General features: G+C 46.4%; 1 long non-coding RNA gene across 2 annotated transcripts in view; it reads left to right on the top strand.

The window, feature by feature from the left end:
• Nucleotides 1-3,727: 3,727 nt before the first annotated feature.
• The window catches only part of LOC144684155 (uncharacterized), a 33,157-nt gene continuing 12,248 nt past the window's right edge, over nt 3,728-24,636 (top strand). Inside the window, exons 1-4 of one of the 2 annotated variants that reach the window (XR_013577416.1) lie at nt 3,728-3,877; nt 9,637-9,765; nt 13,121-13,233; nt 17,662-18,303. This is a non-coding gene — a long non-coding RNA (uncharacterized LOC144684155). Of the gene's footprint in view, nt 3,878-9,636; nt 9,766-13,120; nt 13,234-17,661; nt 18,304-24,636 lie in introns of those variants that run through there. The other variant, XR_013577415.1, reaches the window with a different exon arrangement.

Raw genomic sequence — 24,636 nt, 5'->3', positions numbered from 1 at the left:
AGCGAGCTGCCCCCGGCCGGACAGGAGTCCGACGTTCTCAGAGGCTGTGTGAAGATCTATGGAGTGTCCTCACTGCATCTCGTCATCATTCTCCTGGAATCTAGTGACTATTAGGGCCTCCGCTGCGTCTCCATGACATGAGCCTGAGCACTGAGGTTATGTGCGCTGCCATCAGCCAGACAGGAGTCAAACGTTCACAGATGCAAGGTGAGGATGTCAGGACTGTCCTCACTGCATCTGGTCATCATCCTCCATGGGCCTTGAGACTATGAGGGCCTCCCGAGCAAGCCTGCCTCATCTGGCCAGTGCAATGGCCTCATCGCCAGCACCCTCACATTCGAGGACCTCATCACCATCATCCCCTTCGACGCCTTCCTCATCGGAGGAGATGAGCAGCTCCACCATTTCCTCCTCCGTCAGGTCCCCCCACTGTGGCAGCGCCAGGTTGTGTAGCGCCCAGCAAGCTACAATGTTGTGTATCACCCTGTGGGGACTGTATTGCAGAGCTCCACCAAACTGTCGAGGCACCAAAACCTCATTTCAAAAATGCTTATCATTTGCTCCACCAAAGTCTGGGTCACAACGTGAGCTTCACTGTGCCTGCAGTCTGCTGTAGTCTGAGGCTGCCACATGGGTATCATGTGGGGGTGCCCCTCCCTTTGCTGAGCCAGGCTCCTCCGCCGCTCTCTTTTTCTTCTTCTCTGCTCCCTGTAAGCCATGAGGCATTTCGCTAAATCACCAGGCTCCATGATCCTGATGTTCTCCTCCTGCAGGATCAAAGAGAGAGACGTGGGTTAGCATATGTGTCCTAAGAGCCTCTCTTGGCTAAGTCTGAAGGTCCCTTTGCACATCCAGGACAGTGCTGGCCACCACTTGGATGGCCAGTGTGTAGTGCAATTCATGGCTGTCTGAAACCCCACCCACCTCCACCCCACTCCACTGGACCGATTGGCAGCAGCTTTGCCCATTGGACCACATGCTGTGCTCTCAGCTCAGGTGCAGACATTCTCCTAACCCGCCTGCAAGGCTGAGCTGTTAGCTTGAACCATGAGGGATACTGTTCCAAACCTTAATAAAGACATTACAAGGGGCTGTGAGCATCTCCACCAGTGACTGCACCATGGCCCTTTCACAAGGGGATTCTACAACCTGCCCAGTCGCCAATTGCTCTGCTGCCCCCGAAAACACATTAATTTTCAGTCTGCGCCCGAGGGGGATAAAGTTCTGGAGCATTTTGGTGGCAGTCAAGCGTTGCTTGAGTGGGCAGATAAGCTTCAGAGTCCCGATTCAGAGCATGTGAATGGAGCTGCAGCTGAATGATCTCAGCTGCAGAAGGATGCTCACTTTTACACGTTTTTCCGTGTGTGTGGCCACTTCCCTCACCCTCCATCCCCCCAAAGCGTGTGCTTGAGTAATTCCTTCAGTCAGTCTGTGCTGCCTTGCCCCCCACCCCCACCCAATGCCGCCTGACCCACACGGGAGCCCTTGCCCGGGCACCGCACTGAAAACCAGCCGGGAAAAAGCGACTTGCTTGTGCCCCCCTGTGAATGTGCCGCCTCTTCCTTGATGTCCCCCGGGCGATGTTCACAAGCGCCGCGCCAGGCTGTGCGCGCTCGCCGAATTCCCCTCAAAGTTCAGCTCACCAGGCGCACGCCTGTTAAAGGCAGTGGTGAATCATGCCGTTCTGAAGTCACGCCATAAGACCATAAGACATAGGAGCAGAAATTAGGCCATTTGGTCCATCGAGTCTGCTCCGCCATTCAATCATGGCTGATAAGTTTCTCAACCCCATTCTCCCACCTTCTCCCCGTAACCTTTGACCCCCTTACCAATCAAGAACCTATCTATCTCGGTCTTAAATACACTCAATGACCTGGCCTCCACAGCCTTCTGTGGCAATGAATTCCATAGATTCACCACTCTCTGGCTAAAGAAGTTTCTCCTCCTCTCTGTTCTAAAAGGTCTTCCCTTTACTCTGAGGCTGTGCCCTCGGGTCCTAGTCTCTCCTATTAATGGAAACATCTTCCCCACGTCCACTCTATCCAGGCCTTTCAGTATTCTGTAAGTTTCAATCAGATCCCCCCTCATCCTTCTAAACTCCATCGAGTATAGACCCAGAGTCCTCAAACGCCGAGGTGGGGGGTAAATTTGACATGGGGGCGGGGGGAACGATTCCGGCAAGCGGGGCTGATCATTAGATGTAAATGTATTAAAATGATGTTCCTGACATGCGGCGGAGTAAACGCAGCCCTGCCATTGGTGGCTGGAGCGGGCCATCGCAAACTGGTTTCACCACGGCGCGAAACTGACTTTTGGCCTTCCCGCCATATTGTCCCCCCCCCCCTCACCTCCCCACCTGCCGTGACCCCCCCCACGACCCCAATGGGGCCAGAAAATTCCAACCACAGAGTAGTGAAAATTTGAGAGCTCTCTTCCCCAAAAGGCTGCTGTTCGATTGAAAGATTAACATCAACACGTAAAAATGTCAGTATTTGGCGGGGACACTTTATAAGATGTAAAGCGGGCAGCTGCTAATGAGCTGTGGCTTGTTGCTGGTACACTCGCCTCCCAGTCAGTGGGTCGTGAGTTTAAGTCCCATTCCAGAAACCTGAGCCTTATAGGCCAGACTCCGCTTCGGCGAAGGAGAGCTCAATTGTCAGTGCTGTCTCTCCGGTCTAATGTTAAACTGAGGCCCCATCTGCTCTCTCTCTCAAGTTGAAGATCCCACGGCACTTCTTTGAAGAACAGGGGAGCTCTCCCTGGTATCCTGACCCAGTATTTATCCCTCAATCAACATCACTTAAAGCCAATTAATCTGGTCATTATCTTATTGCTGTTTGTGACCTCTTACTGTGCCACATTTCCTGCATTGCAACACTGACGACTCTTCGCAAGTACTTATACGAAAGCAAGATACTGCAGGTGCTGCAAATCTGAAATATAAATATAAAATGCTGGAAATGCTCCGGAGGTCTGGCAGCGTCTGTGGCTGACCTTAGTGGGGCTGCCAAGGCTTCAGAGCCGCTAGGGCCTCCGATTGAGCTGGCAAGCCTGCCTTAAGGGCAGCGAACTCATAGGCAGCTAATTAGGAGCCCGTCCATGGGAAAACAGCTACCCAATCCCCCTAATCCCCACCCGCATCCCCACCACCCCCCCACCAACACTCCTCCCAGTCCCCTTGGCAGGCAAGTGCAGGATGTCCCTCATTTGGCCCTGGCGCCAGAGTTCCAAAGCCCAGGGGGAAAATCCGGCCCCTTATCTCTGCTTCTCTCTCCGCAGATGCTGCCAGACTTGCTGAGCATTTCCAGCATTTTCTATTTTTAACTTCAAAAGGTTCGTCGCTGGCCTGTGAAGTGTTTTGCGACGGCAGCTGCCAAAGGTTGCGCTACGGTGCGAGTTTTGTTTTCCCTCTACAGGGGAGCCGTCCCTCTGCCATTGCCCCCGCAGGGAACTGACTATGACTCAGTCACAAAGACAGAGGGAATGGGGTGGAGACTGGCATTGCTGGCCAGCATTGTGCCAGCACTTTCACCATGCCAATTGCAGCAGCTGAAGAAGCTGACTCACCGCCACCTCTTCAAGTGAAACTTGGGGTCAGACAATGAGTTCAACAATCCCGGCAATGCCCATCCTCCGAGAATAAATTTTTTTAAAGAAAGAGCAATACAGTTACATGACATTGAGTTAGAAACTGAAAGTGTGCCACATCTCACAACCCCAGCAGTAAGCTGTCGACATAACACCATCGACCAAAGAAATGGGACTTCATAGAGCTGTGATGAGCCCAACGGGCGGAAGCCGCTCCCATAACCCGGAAAGACTACAAAACAAACAAGGAAACTGAATGCATATGGACTGTTCCAAGATTAAGAAAAAGGTGAAACCATTTATCTATTTCTTGATTGTTGTTGCCTTTTATTTCCGGAGGGGTTTTATCAGCATTGTTGAGCCGCACTCTTCTTATTAAAATAAGTAAATGGAGCACCCATGGTTAGCTCAGCTGTTTAATGGCAGTGTTCAATATAATTGCCCAAACAAAAGCCCCATGTGCCATGTGTTTGTTTGTTTTTATCTCTGTGTTTAATTGACTGCCACTTCTCTTCAAGGAATGCCTACCTTGAAGAAGTATTGTCCTACTCTCCGTTGGGATTTTCGTATCTCTCTTTTGCCTTGTTCACCTTCATTGCTTTCAATTTCTCTCCTGGTGTTTGACAAGGTGTTTACTAAAACCCGCTTTCACAGCCATATTTCCTTCCTCAGTGAACTCTTAATTAGCACATTCCTTTAGATAATATCACCACCTTCAACACCTCTTTGTCCTTTTGTCTGTGACATCTTTTGGTTATCTCCTCCTATCACTGCTTGCTTGTCCCAACAACCCCCCCCCCACCTTCTCCCACTCCCCCACCCCCCCTTTAACCAGCTTATATTTCACCCCTTTCCTATTTTTACTTAGTTCTGTTGAAGGGTCATGAGGACTCGAAATGTCAACTTTGTTCTTCTCCGCCGACCTGCTGAGTTTTTCCAGGTATTTTTTATTTTCTGTTTTGGATTTTCAGCATCCGCAGTTTTTTTGTTTTTATCCCCATGTGCCCATGCCAAGCATAAGCTGGGGCCAATCTTATTGACAAATCCAAAATGAGAAAATGTAATATAACTGTTGCTGTTAACGGTGAAAGCAATTGGAGGACTTCTCACTACTTTGGTTCATAGCTCTGCTGGACTGGTGGATAGAGGAATGTCATGTGAACTCAGTAAGGGTGCATCAAGTTAGAGTTAGAGTCATACAGCACAGAAACAGGCCCTTCGGCCCATCGTGTCCGTGCCAGCCGTCGAGCACCTATCTATCCTAATCCCATTTTCCAGCACTTGGCATTTCAAGTGCTCACCTAAATACTTCTTAAACGTCGTGAGGAGTTAATCTTGTGAAGAGTAACTTTGAGACTGTAATTTCTCAATCTGTCCCGTCTTCAAACAGCAACGTTTTATCTGTAATACATTAACTGGTTCTTTTTAACAAAAAAAAAGACAATTGAACTGAAAGAAAGAGACTGTGTTAAAACCCACGCACGATTTCTGAAAATTTATTTCCACCCTTTTCTGGTGTCCACTTAACATCTCTTACATTTGCTGCCGGCTTGTCATATTTTATATCACAGCCCTATTTAAAACATTCTTTCGCAGGGCGTCGCTGGCAAGACCAGCATTTGTTGCCCATCGCTAACTGCCCTTGAACTGAGTGGCTTGCTAGGCCGTTTCAGAGGGCCGTTAAAAATCGTCCACATTGCTGTGTAGGCCAGGCCAAGTAAGGAGGGCAGATTTCCTTCCTTAAAAGACATCAGGGAACTAGATGGGTTTTTACAACATTGGTTCCCCTAGTCGCCATTACTGAAACTAGTCTTTTAATTCCAGGTTTATTAATTGAATTTAAATTCCACCATGTCCCCACAGCATCAGCCTGGAAGCCTGATATTACCATTATGCCGCTCCCCCCCCAATTGCCAACTTACCACACATTTCAGTGTCACAGTCAGGAAGAAAGAGCTTGCATTTCTGTAGTGTCTTCCACAGCTGCTGGCTGTCCCATGAGCAGAGAAAATAATGCACGTCACTGCATTACGCAAAAGCGTCACCTGACTAAACCGGCAACTGTGCCCTGTGCTCTTGCCTCGTGGAGACTTCCGCGCATTCCAACGAGAGGAAAAAAAAAACCAACCAAAAATATTTATTCCTGTTTTTGACAAAAATGTGTGCGAGTTTTGAGGAAGCTAAACATGGAACCAAGGTATCATCGTTTTTTTTTATTACATCTTTTATTTTTAGCGCTTTCATCAGATTGCGGCCTTCACCTTGGGTTTGCAGCGAGCGCCATTTCGAGATGCTGCTGACTTTTTAACCATCCCCCGATTTGCATCAGCGCAAAATCCCACCCAGGTCCTGATTCAAAAAATAGCCTCGCCAAACCTGGCACGCTATTGTGGGGTGCATTGTTCAAGTGCAGCATCTATTATTTTGCGAGTTGAATTGAGAGTATTGTGAGTTGTTTGAACCTGTGGTTTTACTGGGGCCTTACAAGGATTATGATGGGCAGAAGGGCTTGGGGGGGGGTGCTAGCTGACCACCCAGATTTTAAATATTTTGATCTGGGTTCAAAATAGTCTTGCTGCAGCATCTGTTGGAATCACTTTATTTCACCAGATGCTAACCTTGTAACAAGAGTGATTTCCAACTGAGACATTGCACATCAGCATTTTTTTTTCTGTTTGTTTTTCGTGCAGTTTAAAAATACTTGTAAGACATACCACCTTTCCTTCAATTAGTTCACTATGTAGTGGTGGCCCCTATAGGATTGTGAGGCTGATTGATTTGCAGAGGTTGCATTGATATAAAAAATATACAGGCCTGAGGCCTTGTCAGAAATAATCCCCAAAAAAAGCACAGGAATGCAACAACTCCATAAATCAATCAATTTCCGTGTTCACGCTTTGAATTTGACATTAAATGATTTGAATTTGAAAAACATCACAGCAAAGTGGGAATTAAACGCTTAAAAATGTTGAACGATTAAATAATTTGAATAAAGTAACTTTGAAAGATGTGTAGGTTGTACGTGCAAAGCTAGTATATCATTCAAAAAAACGCTGAGCACCTAAATTTATAAAGTGCCTTGGACGTGTCCTAAAGTGCTTTGTCGGGCTTATTTCCGACAAGGCCTCAGGCCTGTATTTTTCTGTCAAGGGGGCCTCTGTAAAGTGGCACAACTGTTTAATGAACTTAACGTGGGAAGGTTGACGAGTTTTCCAAATATCCATAACTGTGTAAAACAGGTGCACAAAAGACTTTTGAATATCTCACTGGGATCTTCTTACAACATTGCCTTGAAATAATGGACAGGATTTTGCACTTTGGACCAGCACCCCAAAGTCAGAGTCTAATGCGGGGTCTCGACCCTGCACTAACTGCGTCAGGAGCAGTCACCCGGCTGTGATTTTCCACACGGCGGGTGGGCTCTCCAAGCCGGAAGGCAAGTAGGAGGCCTATGCAGGTAAGGTAGGGAGGGAGGGCACTTCCATCTCGAGGCACCCTCTCAGCAACTTTAATAATTTTGAAATTAAAAAGTGGCCACGGCTTCCGGGCCCACCATTGCAGAGCGGGGCACCTTTCACAGGACAACCTACACTCACAGCTGTAGCCAAGTAGATGGTGGGGGTAGGGCCTCAAAGTCTGTCAGGAGTGCTAGCCCCCTGGTCTACTGCCAGACGGTGACCTCCAGGCAAATGTCATCCTGTCATGCAGTGGGAGGCCTACAGGCCAGCTGGAAGATTCCAATTCTTCACTAATTTATTAGCCTTTGAATTAGCTTAACACAAGCTACTTGCTGCTTATGCACAGGTAGGCATTCCACTCCCAACCCATCCTCCTGCAAAATGGCAGTGTGAGAGGTTGGGGGGGGGTGGGGGGTGGGGGGTGGGGATTGTGTCCCCATTCATGCCCACCTACTTCCTTTCTCACTCCCATATCAAGGAGAAAACCCTCCCCAGTGATTCGAACAGTGATGCGGCAGTGACTATTTTGAACTGAGATCAAAATATTTAAAATGTACATCAGCAAGGACGGAGGCTGATGGGATATAGGCAGCAGAGCTCTGGATCGTAAGATCTAAAGGAATAGGAGTGGGAGTAGACCATTCAGCCCATCGAGCCTGCCCCGCCATTCAATAAGGGCGTGGCTAACCTTATTGTGACCTTGGCTCCACTTTCCTGCCTGCCCCCATAACCCTTCACTCCTTTGTCGATCAAAATCTGGGAGTTGAAGCTTGCCTCGTATGGGTTGATGGGAAGCCAGCCAGGAGCGTCTTGGAATAGTCTAGAGTGAAGGTGATAATGGGTGAGGATTTCAGGGAGTTATGAGCCAGTTATCACATTACAGGTGTGGGTAAGCTAATTGAGCCTAAAATTTCCTAGTATAACTTCCACCTAAATTCTGGTTGGTGAGGGTGTAGGTGAGTCTGCCTGCCCCTCCATTATCAAGATGGCATGAGTAGGGCTGTTTTTCAAGACTTTTGCCCATGTAAGACCTTAGTGGAACTTGCAGCCAGTGCCATCTACCCACAACCCTTTCAGTTCAACCTCTGAAGTAATAGAGGCTTTAGTGAACTGATTTCTTAATGTGAATCTGAATTTTTGATGTTGAATTTTTTTATTAATTAGAGCCAATCTGCATTTCAGTTGACCAAAGAGCCAGATCTAACCTGGACTGAATCAGTCCAAATTCACATTCAAATGCAAATTGAAGGCTGAGGGGGTGACCTAATGGAGGTCCTTAAAATGAAGAAGGGGGTTTGATAGTGTAGATGTAGAGAAGGTGTCCCCATTTTTTAGGGGCCGGAGACTAGTATTAGAGGTCATGAATATTAGAGAGATCCACAAACAGATCCAGTGGAGAATTCAGGAGAAACTTCTTGGCCCAGAGAATGGTGAGAGTGTGAAACTTGCTACGACATAGAACCATAGAAAAGATGCCACTCAGCCCATTGTCTCTCCACCAGCCGAAAAAGAAAAAGTAAAATACTAGCTGCCCATTCTAACCTCATCTTCCAGCACCTGGTCCCGTAGTCTTGCAGGTTACAGCACTTCAGGTATTTTTTAAAGGAGTTGAGGATTTCTGCCTCCACTACCAAACCAGGCAGTGAATTCCAGACACCCGGCACCCTCTGGGTGAAGAAGTTTTCCTCATGTCCCCCTCTAACCCTTCTACCAATCACCTCACATCTGTGGAACAATGGAGTGATTGAGTCAAATATCATAGATGCTTTAAGGGGAAGCTGGATAAGTACATGAGGAAGGAAGGTACGGATGGAAATGCTGTGAGAGTTGAATGAAGTAGGATGGGGGATAAGCTCACATAGAGCATCATTACCAGCACTAACCAGCTGGGCCGAAAGGTCTACTTCTGTGCTGTAAATTATATGCAATATGTAATTCTCAAAGTCACCTGAATTGAACAGTGAGGTTAGTCTTGGCTTAGTGTTAGCACCCATACGTCAAACAAAATCAATTAAGTGGCCGTCTAGCTCCCCAGAAGGAAAAAAAACAGTTCGGACCAGTATTCTTATTTCCCAGTTTTACTGATGTTCCATTTTAAGGTCTACAAGACCAGTTCGGACCAGTACTCTTATTTCCCAGTTTTTTTTTACTAATTTTTCCTTCTGGCTCATTGTTAGTGAGGCCTTTACCATGTGTAAAACAGCTGTTATGTTTGCCTACAAAACAACAGTGACCACTTCAAAAAACCGTGAAGCCCTTTGGGATCAGAATGATCCTAGATAAATGCAAGGTCTTTCTTTCTCCCAGCAGGATGAGCAATAGGACCTTCCGCTGATCTCTTTTCCCTTTCCTATACCAGGGTAACTGAGACCATGAGGGACCCGCTGCTACCATCCTGACTGAGGGCAGCTGGCGCAGTGCAGACTGGGAATCAAAACTGGGACCCTCTGCTCCGCTTGGCTGGGGTGAACACAGCCTTCACAAACTGAGCCATTGGGGGGAAAATAATTGGGGCGAGAGCTGAAATCCTCGAGATGAAAGCGCAACTATTCACACGTTTCAACTAGTAACACGTTGGTTTCTGCTTCAGCTGCCAATCCAAACAGAGGATGACCCAACTGATAAAACTGTGCCAGATTTTGGATCACCAGATGGAGACTATATGTGCTTTAAACCTTGGCGGCAATGGACCAGGCAGATCACGGGATATGGCAATAAGGTGAGCTTTACCTTTTGAGGGATGAAAACTGTTAAAAATGGTTTCCAAGTTTACATCTTTTCATGTTTAGCTTGGACCTTTCAGCACACTGTGGTAAAGGTACATTGAGAAGCATGGGGGTTGACACTGGATCATTTGCATCCCAATTAATTCCATCTTTTTTGGACCAGGTATTACACCTGCCTGCTCACGTGGATATAAAAGATCCAATAGCATTAGTTGAAAACAGCAGGAGTTTAGTAAGAGTCCTGTTAGTGTCCTGGCCAGAAGCAAGAGAGGATGGTGGTGTTGCAGTATTGTCACTGGACCAATGGCCCAGGCTAATGGTCTGGGGCCATGAGTTCAAATTCCACCATGGTAGTAGCTAGAATTTAAATTCAATTAAAAAACCTGGAATATAAAGCTACTCCCTGTAATTGTGCCCATAAAGCTATCATCAATTGTGGTTAAAAACCCATCTAGCTCACTAGTCTCCCTTAGGGAAGAAAATCTGACAACCCAGCCAGTCTGTCCTCTCTTTTTATTCATTCATCAGATATGGGTATCGCTGGGCGTTTATTGCCTATGCCCAATTGCCCTTGAGAAGATGGTGGTGAGCTGCCTTCTTGAACCACTGCAGTCCATGTGGTGTAGGTACACCCACAGCGCTGTTAGGGAGGGAGTTCCAGGATTTTGACCCAGCGACAGTGAAGGAACAGTGATATATTTCCAAGTCAGGATGGTGAGTGGCTTGGAGGGGAACTTCCAAACGGTAGTGTTCCCATGTATCTACTGTCCTTGTTCTTCTAGATGGTAGTGGTCATGGGTTTGGAAGGTGCTGTTGAAGGAGCCTTGGTGAATTCCTGCAGTGCATCTTGAGAATGGTACACACTGCTGTTACTGTGCGTCGGTGGTGGAGGGAATGTTTATGGATTGGGTGCCAATAAAACGGACTGCTCTGTTCTGGATGGTGTCAAGCTTCTTGAGTGTTGTTGGCACTGCACTCATCCAGGCAAGCGGAGAGTATTCCATCACACACCTAACTTGTGCCTTGTAGATAGTGGACAGGCTTTGGGGAGTAGGGAGGTGAGTTACTTTCTGTAGGATTCCTAGTCTCTGACATGCTCTTGTAGCCACAGTGTTTATATGGCTGTTTCAATTCAGTTTCTGGTCGATGGTAACCCCAAAGATGGATAGTGGAGGATTCAGCGATGGTAATGCCATTGAATGTCATGGGGCAATGGTTAGATTCTCTTTTGTTGGAGATGGCCATTGCCTGGCACTTGTGTGGCATGAATATTACGTGCCACTTGTCAGCCCAAGCCTGGATATTGTCCAAGTCTTGCTGCATTTGGACATGGACTGCTTCAGTATCTGAGGAGTCGCGAATGGTGCTGAACATTGTGCTATCATCAGCGAACATCCCACTTCTGACCTTATGATGGAAGGAAGGTGATTGATGAAGCAGCTGAAGATGGTTGGGCTGAGGACACTACCCTGAGGAACTCCTGCAGTGATGTCCTGGAATTGAGATGACTGACCTCCAACAACCACAGCCATTTTCCTTTGTGTTAGATATGACTCCAACTAGCAGAGAGTTTTCCCCCTGATTCCCATTAACTCCAGTTTTACTAGGGCTCCTTGATGCCGCACTCGGTCAAATGCTGCCTTGATGTCAAGGGCAATCACTCTCACCTCACCTCTGAAATTCAGCTCATTTGTCCATGTTTGAATCAAGGCCTATATGTGAGTTCAGACCCACAGCAATGTGATTTCCCTTAGCTGCCCTCTAGCAAGCCACTCAGTACAAGGGCAATTAGGAATGGGCAACAAAATGCCCACATCCTGTGAAAGAGAAAAAAAATACACCCAATCCAATACCATCAAAAACTGAATAATGGCTCATTTATTTATTGTGCGAGCACAAATTGGCTAACCCCATCTCCCTGCACAACCTGTGGGCAATTTCCAGAGAAAAAAAACTCTGGGAAATTCTTCCTTGGTACTTTAAAAAAAAACAAGTTCCAGGTCCTACTGCTCATGGCCACGATTACTCAGGTCATATTACTGAGCCCTCCCTATCCACAGGTTATGTCCTTCTACCTGTCTGCCTGTTTGTAGTTATTCCTGGCTAGGAAATCTGCTGTCATGGTGTGCCACACTCGTCTGTCATGTGCCATCCTCACACATCCACTGTAGCTCGTCTGCAACTGCTCCATGAAGTCCCTTATCTAGCTATGTCTAGGTCGACCTCTCTTTCTGCTGTCCTCTGTTTTGCCCACTGGAGGGGATCGCTATAGCTTTTCAGCTTGGATCAAATGGCCAAAATACTGACATTTTCTCTTCTGCCTGCCACTTTTTAAGCTCTTTTTGCTCCTGCAATTCTGAATCGTCCTTTGCCCTTAGAAATGGGAAACAGAAAGTGCTTGAATTTCTATGGCACCTTCACATCCACAGGATGTCCCAAAGAACTTCAGCTAATGTCTTTGGATATCTAGTTACTGTCTGTTGTCAGGTAGCGAAATGTGCAGTGAATTTGCACACAGAAAGGTCCCACAATCAGCACGGAAGGTGAATGGTGCATTAATCGGGGGGAGGCGATGGTGTCATGGTATTGTCGCTGGATTAGTCATCCAGAGGCCCAGGGTAATGCTCTGGGGACCTGGGTTCAAATCCCACCTCAACAGGTTGTGGTATTTGAATTCAATAAAAATCTGGAATTAAAAGTCTAATGATGACCATGAAACCATTGCAGATTGTTGTAAAAACCCAGCTGGTTCACTAAAGTCCTTTAGGGAAGGAAATCTGCCATCCTTACCTGCTCTGGCCTACATGGTGTCTCCAGACCCACAGCAATGTGGTTGACTCTTAAATGCCCCCTGCACAAGGGCAATTAGGGATGGGCAATAAATGCTGGCCTAGCCAGTGATGCCCACATCCCATGAAAAAAAAAAAAAATCTGTTTTGAATCATGTACTCAAGTCTGTTGTGACTCGAACCAGAGAGAGACCTTCTAACCCAGGGGAGAGAAGACAGTCAACTGAGACCAACAGCCACTATAGATTCTGTGTCTAGGAGGCGATAATAGGGGCGGCTGTCATCTGTAGAGGGTTAAATAGTAGAGATGTGCTCCTTGGTGGATATTCTCGTTGTTACCTTGATTGTTTTTGGTATCAGGGAGGACTTTGCAAGGTTTTTCATCATGGTATTAAATAGTTAGGGCCAAGTTCATGAGAGGATAGATTGTACATTGTGGAAGGAGCAGGTATCCATTTCAAAATCCCTATCGGTCTTAGTGGAACAATAGAAAAGATGCTTGATCTTCCTTGCAATAATGTTGTCAGGAGTCACATAATTCATGGTCTCTTCCATTTAGGTACCTTATCCAACACAAACTGTTAGTGTACTAGACGTTGGAACTGCTGATAGAGACACCACAGAATACTCAGAGCACCTTAACCAATGGGGAACGTGGATAAATCAGTTAAGGTAAGAATGTTAGAACGTTGGAGAGCATTCCAGCTTTAGCAACATGTGCAGGAAAATAAGGGAACATCGAGAAAGGCTTAGTTGACAGGATGGAGTTTCACCAGCAGTGAGCATGGGTGGAAGTATCGAGGCTGTAGTGGTGTCGTAGTGGCAATCTGCACTCATTGTTAGTGGAGCTCAGCACTACACTGCAGCTTTACTGCATTTCCCCAAGAAAGTGAGATAAGGTCCTGCGGCCCATCAAACTCATTTCATCCAGAGTTTATGAACCTTATCCTATCATGGAATTTCCTGCTGTTGGTTCTTCTGTTTGAAGAAACATGAAATCCTTTCATTAAGTTCCCTGAAAAAAGGTCAGAGATGTTGTTAATGTCTTTGGAAGCTACAGTTCCACTTTTCAACAGACACCGGGGACCATTTTAACTTTTAGCATTTGTGTAAAATGAACGATATTGGCTTTCAATAGAAATGAAAATTTAGGCAGCGTGTGAGGTCAATCCATTCTCACCTATTTTATGGTTATCGGCAAAAGATAAAGTTGCCCCTTTTGATTCTGAACGAGTGTCAGCCAAAAAACAAAATATTCAAAACAAAATGTGACAGAGTTGGTTTTGTACACTCGACAGTGTCCCGGAGTTTTGAGGCGAGATCATGTGTAGCTCTTTCTTCACCAGATTGTCACCGTGCACTTTTTCGCAATGCCAAGCAAGAAATGCAGCACCTCGTTTTTGTGTCAAGTCCGGAATCTGTGCTTCTAGACTCCACCTGCCAGTTTACCACCTCCTGTTTCGTGAACCGATGGGACAGAGAATTGCACAGCGCACAGATCAGGCACTTGTCGACATGCACATGGGAGCTCTGAATCCTAAAACTGACCCTGTATCCCCCCACTCACCGTGAGCTATGGGAGATCTACCAGTTCTAATTTAAAACCTAATTAGACATTACCACTTGTAGCTTTCCCATATATTGTAATTAGCATTAGCGCACAGCACGACACTGCCTCGTGACTGCTCAAGATCTCTGGAGAAGTAATTGGCTCCTCTCGTTTTGAAAATGATTTTCTTGGCTATGGAAATGCCGGAAGGTGAACTATTGTCAGCAGAAAGATATCCGAGTATTATTACATGCATTGAAGAACATTTGTTCAGAATCTCCCTTTAAAGGGGACTCAGCCTGCATTAATTGCCTCGTGTCATGGCAATAGATGTTCCGTGATTGTTGTGGATCAGGCTGGAATGGCCTTGGGCTCTGCTACATACATCATATTTTACGTTCCCTCAGGGAAATATGCACAGAAGATTAGTAGTTGCTGGGTTTTATTAAAATTAGCACTACTTGTAGCATCTGTCAGGCAGTCAACACAATTATATTTACACGTTATTGAACTGTTGGCCTTTTAAATCTCTAACAAGAGTACAGGCTCCATCACCTCAGTGTTTCTGTCTAATTGCCTAGCACTCCTAACGCTCCCGTTGCCTTAGCTCAGTTGGTGGAGCTCTCCTCTCTGAGTCAAAACCTTGTGGCTTTCGGACCCCACTTCAAAACCTGAGCTCATTGTTTGGGCTGACGTTCCAGCGCTTTACTGAAGGAGTGCCGCACTGCCAGAGGTGCAACACTTCAAATGACAGGTTAATCTGTGGCTAAAGCAAAATGCTGTGGACGCTGGACACCTGAAATAAAAACAGGAAATGCTGGGAAAACTCAGCAGATCTGGTAGGTAGCATCTTGGAGAGAAGCAGGGTTAAGGGGCAGAATTTTAAGTGGCTGATTAATGGCCACCTAAGGGCCTGCTCCCACCACTGGTGGTACTTTACTGAACCCTGTGTGCCTGGATGCAGCCAGGGGGTGCCCCTCATTTCAGGCACCCTGTGCCCAATGGAGGCGCCCTCCACAACCCCACCCCTCCGATCCTCAGTGGTGATTCTTATCCCCGCTTTGTCTCCCCCATCACCGCCTAATTGTGCACCACCACCCCATTTCCCCCACCCCCCACCCCCCAACATCCTCACTAGCAGCTGCCCAACTGGCCCTGGCAAAACTATCCCACTTACCTTTCAGCCAGGCCTCCAATGACGTTCCTTATGGGGACCAGCTGCAGTCCCTGCTGTGGCCACCACTCCCAGTGGCGCTGCTGGGACTGGAGAGCTGCTCGCTTTCCGATTGGCTGATAGCTCTCAGAGGCAGGACCGGCTGAGGCGGGGGGGGGGATGGTGCACTGAACAAGAGTCATACGGTCTCGAAACGTTAACTCCGTCCCTCTATCTCCACAGAGGCCGTCTGACCTGCTGAGTTTTTGCAGCATTTTCTGTTTTTGTTTCAGATTTCCAGCATCCGCGGTATTTTTTCTTTTACGTTTTTTTAAATGTTCTTTCATGGGATGTGAACGTTTCTGCCCAGGTCAGCATTTGTTGCCCGTCCCTAATTGCCCTTGAGAAGGTGGGGGCGAGCTGCCTTCTCAAATCGATGCAGTCCCTGTGGTGTCGTCACACCCACACGACTACAGTGGTTGTGGGCGGCAAAGGTTAATTCATTGGGGGTATGAAGCATTTCTGGATATTTTAAGAGATGTGACAAAACCAAAATAACGCTGGACTTCTTATAATTTCGGGTCTGCGGGAGACATTCCCTCAGCTGCAGCATCGCTACTCACTCCTGTCAATGGAGCCTGCGCCCCTCTGTGATTAGGAGCGTAATTCTACTGCCCGACATCCATTTATTTGTCAGTCTGACCCACAGCCATAACAATAAGATTATTGGATATTGTGATTTCTAACGTGACCTGAGATGTGTTCTTCCCATCACGTTGAGACTAACATTTTAACAAATTGTACAAGAACAAACTGATTTATTTTAAATGTCCTACATGAATGAACAGAATGTCTTTTTCAAAGTGAGATTTGCCGTATTTCCTACACTCCTTGGAGCTTTGGAAATAATAAATTGCACAAACTTTGCCGTTTTCCATAAGGAACTACCTCATGTTGAAAATCATCATTGCCCCCACCCACCCCCACCCCCCTACCAGCCCACCCTTCATGTCAATGCCATGGCAACCACATTATTGGACCAAGCGAAGGGCCCCAACCAGACAGGAACCCGTCCCCCACGCTGGGGTTGGATTTTGTGGTTTCTGGGCAAGGCGAGGGAGGTCAGAGTGGGAAGCGCATGGTCTGCTCGTTCCCGACCCCGTTCCCGCCTGCCCTCTCACCACGGCGAATCAAACATCGTCCAGCTGACGAGCAGCCGCCCAATGGGAAGGCAGCCATGGCGTGTTGTCAAGGGGGGTTGGGGGGGCTCTGCGCCCAATCAGGCGTCTAGGGTAGGGAGAGGGGCTAGGCCGTGAACTGGAAGTCGCCACGGCCGCCAATTTAAAGGGCCCCCTGCCCTCTCGCTCTCCCACTGTTTGTTATGTCAGCCTAAAAACAGTGAAGGAATAAAGAACATTAATAACTGAACACTGCCACCTTCAGCAAGGGACTCTGCTGCTACATGAGGCCAAGGCCCCATTTGAAGGCCTTTTCACCCACCCCTTGTGCCACCTCCTCGTACCCGCCGGAACGTTTTTCCCTTGCAACCACTGACAAATGGGGCGGGCACCATAAAATCGCAGTCAATTGCCTCGTGACCCAGCTTGTTCATTGTTCTTTTTTTTTTCAAAATGTCGGACTTCAATTTCCAATTTCCAATTCCGACGCCCTCTCCTTTCCGTAACATCGGTGACCGCCGGAATGACATCCGATTCCTGACCCGTCGTCATGCCGTACTTTACCGCCGGAAAGCGACCGGGGTGGGGGGAGGGAGGGGAGGCGGTGTTGGCCCCTCCGATTGGTGGCCAGAAAACCTAGCCCTGGCGGTGCAAACATCGCTGGAGCACGCCAGCGACCCAACCCTTCCTTCACCCGCACCCTCACCCGCCTGCCAAATTTCCACATTCCCGTTGTATTCGTGAGTTTAGAAATAGCACAGCTTTCCTATAGTGCGTGACACATTATATACCACAACTGCAAATGCTGTAAAAAGTGTACAAAAACAGGGGAAAGAAACTAAATCTTTGGGCTCCTTTGACTTCAGTGCGACTTGCAACTTCCAGATGAAGCCAGGCAGCTGCTTGGAGTTCTGGAGTTCTGAACAGACTATCTAGACCACTTGCCAAGAGGGAGAACCCATCTGGTGGCCTTAAAGTAACAAGTCAATATAAATGCAGTGCCATCTCAGCATCACAAGTGTTCTCCTTCCCCCCCACCACCCCCTCCCCGGACATTGCTACAGATTGTCTATTGGTAACAATAAAAGAGACGTTTTCGTGTATATTGAACATTATCTTGCTTAACGCTGAATTTGATATGATGCATTTCAGAACACGGGGCCAGAATGTGCTGTCAAAGTACTGACGGGGCTAATGTTATTTATTCGCAAACGGCACAGCAACTTCAGACAAGAGGCAGATGCGCAGTCAAATGTGAATATCCAAAAGTTGCAGCCCAGTTGTGCGCCCCAGCATTAGTTTCGTGGAAACAGCATCTCACTGTCTGCCTCACCATGGAACTGAATTAAAGAGCGTGAAGTTGCACAGTTGGATATAAACGGAACCGGAAAAAAAGAGAGCCTTGTCATTTCAAGTTTAAATATACTTTTATCAACGTGATTACTGTTCATCCACCTCTCTGGCACTGAAAATTAACTATTACAAGTGTGGAATCTCATTCCTTCAGGTTTTAATTTTTGGTAGAGATCCATAAAATCTCATTTTTCCCCCTTGTCCTTTCTGCCTCTTTTCCCTTTATTTTAATGCATTCTTTCCTTCCCTCTCGTTATTTCTCTTCAGATATCAGATTTGATTTTGAATTCGCCCACTCTAACTTGCACTTCCTTCTCACTCCTGGCGCTGCTCTCTTCAACATCCTTCACTCTCCGAGCTTGGAGAGACTCAGTTGCTTGCCATGTTCACTCAGGTCCCAGATACCCTATTTCCCTCGCAGCACCAATCTTTGCTGGCGCTTTCAGCTATTTGCCACTCAAAATATTTAAAAACCCAAATGGGCAGGATCAGGTCTCACAAATGGTAGACACCGTTCAATGTCCTGCCACAGCCAATTATGGCCTGTGATTGAAATTTCATGCAAGGGCTCCCTCTGTTGGTCTTACAGCTCACTGCATGCATTACTGCAGTTACAGTCAAAATGTACACACTACAGAAAAATGGATCGCGGTGGGGTAAAATTCAAGGCAGTAATATTTATAGGTTAATGGAATCTGTCATTCTTTTATTACCATTTTATGTGCAATTGCATTAATATGACAAGGAAATACATGTTCTTAGTAACTCGCATTGAATAATGCAGCCAACTTAAACAGCCCACATGACAGGGTGTTCCCGTGGACGACTGCATCACAAGGGAGAAACAGTGGGATTGTATAAACTAAAGCAGGATGATTGATGGCTTTTTCACACACCTTAATGTTTTGAAGCTGTGTTACCAAGACTACTTGTGATGTCTCATGTACAGGGGTTTTATTTGGTGCGTTTATGCCTTGGTGAATTAAAGAGATCCTATCTTCAGACGTGTGCTCATATCTGTAATTCAGCACGACAATCTAGGTGAGATTTTCTGGGCAAGAAGTTAAAATAAATTGCTCTATTCATAAACGTTCAAGCACCTATCGATTCTTCGCCAGAGAGCAGTTCCACAGGGACTGATGGTCCTGCAGCATCTCACCCCTTGGGATCTGTATCTCTTGGCAGTGTCAGTAAGCTATTTGACTGTGGGGGCATCACTTCAGTGTCTGATCCTGTCCACGCAGTTATAGATCAGGAGTCTGAATTCAGAGGGAGTTGGAGTTGGGGGGGGAGAGTGTCAGTTAACTCAGCAATCAGACAGGGAGAGAGTTGATTAAATGAATGATTAGGCAGCGGCATATGTGAACTGGAGATGGTGGGAAGACAACTGAAAATGGGTTCTGACAGCAGAGCATTGGAAGAAAGCTTGCTTGCGAAACACTTTTCAAGCAGAAACACATGAAATTTGAAACTAGGTTAGGCATGGTTTATGACATACCATTAATTAAGTGTTCTGGAAACAAGACACAGGCATAGAACCAAGCAGTAAGAAGATCATCTGCAGATTGTTTGAATACAAAAAAAAAATGTTATCAGAAGGAAGAGGCAGTGAATATAAACCGTGGAAAGATCAGTAAACAAAGAACAGCTAATGTCACACACCAGTGAATTAACAAAATTATAACAGGTTAAGGTGTTGCACAATAATTAAAAATAAACAGACAGCATTGACAATTTATCACCATGTTAGTATAATAATACAAAGACTATGAAAGGTAAACACACAAAAGCTCAGTAGGACTGAGGGGGTCAGTGAGGGTAGATTAGTCTATGCATTTAAAATTATTCCTAATGAGTCGCCACATTAACCAGTACCAGTACTGGTAATCACATAATCGGTGTAAGTAGTGGGTAATATACAGACATATGAGTTAGGAGCAGGAGTAGGCTATTCGGCCCTTGAGCCTGCTCCACCATTTAATAAGATCATGGCTGATCTGATTGTAGCCTCAACACCACTATCCTGCCTACCCCCGATAACCTCAGATTCTTGACTAACAAGGGCATCTATGTAGCTCTGCCTTAAAAATATTCAACCTTACTTCTATCACTCTCTGGGGAAGAGAGTTCCAAAGACTCATGACTCTCTGAGAGAAAAAAATCCTCCTCATTTCCATCTTAAATGGGAGACCCCATTATTATTAAACTGTGTCCCCTAGTTCTAGTCTGTCCCACAAGGGGAAACACCACTCCAGCATCCACCCTGACAAGCCCCGTCAGGGCCTTATATGTTTCAATAGAATCACCTCTCATTCTTCTAAACTCCAATGGATATAGGCCCAGCCTATCCAGTCTTTCCTCATAAGATAACCCCGCCATCCTAGGTATCAAGTGTACCTTCTCTGAACTGCTTCTAAAGCAATTATGTCCTTTCTTAAATAAGGAGACCAAAATGTACACAGGACTCCAGGTGTGACCTCACCAATGCCCTGTACAATTGTAGCAAAACATCCCTACTTTTATATTCCATTCCTTCGCAATAAATGACCACATTCCATTTTCTTTCCTAATCACTTGCTGCACCTGCATGCTAACTTTTCCTGATTCATGTACCAGGACACCCAGATCCCTCTGTACCTCAGAGTTCTACAATCTCTCTCCATTGACATAACCTGCTGCTTTATAATGTGAATAGAAAACATTTCTCAGACATTTCGGTGTTACCCAGTTCTTAAGCTCGTTTAAAGAAGTCTGATTATGGATTAGCCTGTAAAAACCCCGGTCCATATTTAACCAATTAGGTGGGGGGGGGTGCAAAACTCCTAACAGGCATTACCTTAGTTATGGTGTGTTTTTTTGAAATGGCAGACTGACTGTTTAGAACACACTTTTGGAGTGAGGTAAGCGAGGGAGTGATGGGACTTCAGTGCAGTACCATGCTGCACTCTGATTTTAATATGGAATTTTTCTAATTCAGTGTGATTAGTTGAAATAAAGAGAGATTGTTTCCGCTGGATGGCCAGGAGGTAATGAGATGGCACAAACTTAAGATAATCATAAAAAGAACTGAAGGGAAATGGGGTTAGAATGTAAAAATCTCTGCTACAGACCATGTTACAGCCCATAAAGTCAGTTAAAAGGCAATTGGCTGCTGTCGTGAATTTTTGCTGCAATAATCTACTTGAAAGATGGTCGCTGGGTCTCTCAGCTTACTCACGGCTCTCCTTTTCTCTTCGGTAACTCACTCCTTTAGAATTCTACCAATCCTTTCAAGTGAAGCAGCATTTCACTTGCACTTCCCCCAATTTAGTCTACTGCATTCGTTGCTCCCAATGCGGTTTCCTCTACATTGGAGAGACCAAACGCAGACTGGGTGACCGCTTTTGCAGAACACCTTCGGTCTGTCCGCAAGCATGACCCAGACCTCCCTGTCGCTTGCCATTTCAACACACCACCCTGCTCTCATGCCCACATGTCTGTCCTTGGCCTGCTGCATTGTTCTAGTGAAGCTCAATGCAAACTGGAGGAACAGCAGCTCATCTTCCGACTAGGCACTTTACAGCCTTCCAGACTGAATATTGAGTTCCACAATTCTAGATCTTGAACTCTCTCCTCCATCCCCACCCCCTTCCCGTTTCTTCCCCCTCCTTTTTGTTTTTTCCAATAATTTATATAGATTTTTCTTTTCCCACCTATTTCCACTAATTTTAAATGTATTTCCACCCATTGTTCATTTCTACCTTTTATTATTCCCCCACCCCCACTAGAGCTATCTGTACCTTATCTGTCCTGTCTGATACTCTTAATTAGCACATTCCTTTAGATAATATCACCACCTTCAACACCTCTTTGTTCTTTTGTCTGTGACATCTTTTGGTTATCTCCACCTATTACTGGCTTCTTGTCCCAACAAACCACTCCCCCTTAAACCAGCTTATATTTCACCCCTTTCCTAATTTTACTTAGTTCTGTTGAAGGGTCATGAGGACTCGAAACGTCAACTGTGCTCTTCTCCGCCGATGCTGCCAGACCTGCTGAGTTTTTCCAGGTATTTCTGTTTCTGTTTTTGTGATGAGGAACGCGACACCACTTTCGAAACTGGCTGGTCATGAGAAGCTTTAGAATTTGGATTGGTCGGCGAACTGATGTCGTGGGCGGAGCCTGGAGCCTCTGGAGGCACATGGGGTGCACGGGGGCGGGGCTGGAGTACGTGGTGCACATGCTGGTGGTGGCAACAGGGCTGGTTGGTCTGGGTGAGGTGCGGTGTGGGGAAAAAGTGGTAAAGAAAGGCCAGAGGGGGAACAGCATGGGGACTGTGCAGTTGTTTTTTAAAATTCATTCGTGGGATGTGGGAATCACTGTTCTCAGTCAGCATTTGTTGCCCATCCCTAATTGTCCTTGAGAACTAAATGGATTGCTAGGCCATTTCAGAGCTATATGTATACCAGGCCAGGTAAGGCCAGCGAATTTCCCCTCGGAGGTTTTAATGAAAATCCGTCAGTTTTTTAATTCTAGATTTTTTTTATTGAACTCAGATTTCACCATCGACCGTGGTGGGAGTTGGACCTGGGTCTCCAGAGCATTAGCCTGGCTTTATTGGATTACCAGTCCAGTGACAATACCGCGACACCGCTGGGTAGGGTGGAATGGGGAAAAGTGATGGGATGGTATGTGAGGGTTGGAATGGGGATGGAGTGCGAAGAAGCATTGGGACGGTGGGGGGGGATGGGAACGATGTGAGCAGAATGAGAGAAATGGGATGGGGATGGCATGAGAGGGATGACATGGGATGGGGATTTAAATGTTATAATAAAGATACCAATTTCACCACAAATGTTTTGTGGGGTTTCTGCCAGTCTGAATAAAGCTATTGCAAATTGTTTCTGAATTCTGTCAGGTGCCAGTTTAAATAAAAAAAAGCTCTTTCCCATTTGCTGTCCTTTTAAAGGTATGAATTGATCATGGGATGTGGTTCAATGAGAGTTGACAACAGTTTGGTACCTCACCTAAAGAGATAAAGGGAATTTTTAATCTAGGATGATGCCAGGATTTAAATGACGAAATCAGTTTGCATCAACTGGGTTTGTATTTCGTTGAGTTTAGGTGATTTAAGGGGCGATTTAAACAAGGTCTTTAGAACAGTCAAGGGGTTTGTAGAGTAGAATACTGGCACGTTGGGCTCCATCTTCCAGTTGGTGAGCAGGGGGGTGGGATCCACTCGCCGACGCGTTAAATGGACGGGCGTCCCGACATCACCCCCACGTCATTTAGACTTTCAGGTCGGCGGGCGCAGAGACGACCTGTCAACGGCCACTTAAGGCCATTAATAAAGTAATTGAGCTAATCAATGGACAGACCGGGGAGCCCTGGCGGGCTTCTGAAAAAGCGTGAAACCTCATCCTCAGTGGGCGGGAGGAGGTTTCATGAGGGGATTTAAACATTTCAGAATATTCTAAAATAAAAGTTATGGACATGTCCCAGCTCATGTGACAGTGAGGGGACATGTCAGTAAAATTGTTTTCTATTCTTTCAACTGGCTTTCACATCTGAGCCAATCTCCCTGAGGCAGCGCTTTGCCTCGGGGAGATGAGTGCGCTTTTCCACGTGTATTGCACGGAAGAGCGCACAGACCTGCTCACGGAACCTCGCCCCGCCCCAACTACACAGGGAGTGCCACAGCACTTCCGGGCCCGTGTAAAATGCCGGCGTGCCCCCAAGCGTGGGCACTGACCGGGAAGCCGCCCGCTCCCACACAACCCTCCCCTCCCCCACCAACGGGGGGACGATCCTTTCCATTATTTCCTCTGGTGGCGGAGAATCCAGAACAAACAGGCACAATCTTAAAACCTGAGCCAAGTCGTTTCTAAGTAAACTCAGGAAGCACTTGTTCGCACACAGGGCAGTGGGAATCTGAAACTATCCCCAAGAGGCTGTGGATGCTGGGTCAATTGAAATTCTCAAAACTGAGATTGGTAATAATTTGTTGGATAAATATATGGATGGATGTGGATTTAAGAAAGGTAGAGGCTGCACATATCAGCCATGATGCTCCAGGGTCTACGTGACCCCAGGTGTTCTCCAGCTCTAACACTGAAAAATTTATAAAGGAACAAGGTTATTTTCTTCCATAGCAACCTCCTCCACCTGTTTAATCTTCTCAGAGAAAGTCCCTGATTCCCAAGCATAATCAAGGTTGCTCCATCTTGACTATTCATCCGAGCTGTCCCCTGCCTCTAAGGTCCCAATGTGACTTTATATGTGTTGCCAAAATTGACATTCCCAAGGTAAGGAAGAACAGATAGTGCTTAAAGCCACAGTTCAGTAGAACAGGACCATTGGTGTGTCAGTAGAGTACCTGGCACAATGCACCTGAATAGGGAATTCTTAAAGGGGGAGTAGGGGGAGTAGGAGGAGAGTCACACATCATTCTATGATGTTAGACAACATGAACAGGTTGTATTTTACATTGCACTTGTGTGTGAGAAATTGTGCTTCATGACCTGGAAAGTATCGAGACACATTGTATAAGAGAGAGCGCAGGTTTAATGAATCAAGGACATTCAAAGTCATTTATTGTAGGCAGGGTGAATAGACTATAAAAGGACGAGATTGAGGATTCCAACTTATGCTGTCATGCAGCACCTCAATAAAAATTTATTCCAAAGGCTTAATGACTCCAAAGCATTTTAGTTGTGGGAGCCAGCAAGGCTTTGCAGCCTGTGAAACGGGAAGGAAGTCCACCGGAGGATTGTTTATTATAGCCGAGTATGTGAAAAAGGCAGGTTTGCTTGGCTTTCAGCTCATTGCTGGGAAATAGTAATTCACAAAATGGGCCAATCCAA

The sequence above is a fragment of the Cetorhinus maximus genome, chromosome 9, assembly GCF_964194155.1.
Source record: "Cetorhinus maximus chromosome 9, sCetMax3.hap1.1, whole genome shotgun sequence".
In the NCBI taxonomy this organism is placed as follows: Eukaryota; Metazoa; Chordata; class Chondrichthyes; order Lamniformes; family Cetorhinidae; genus Cetorhinus; species Cetorhinus maximus.
Note: the sequence above shows the minus strand (reverse complement) of the source record. Positions and strands in the feature narration are given on the sequence as shown.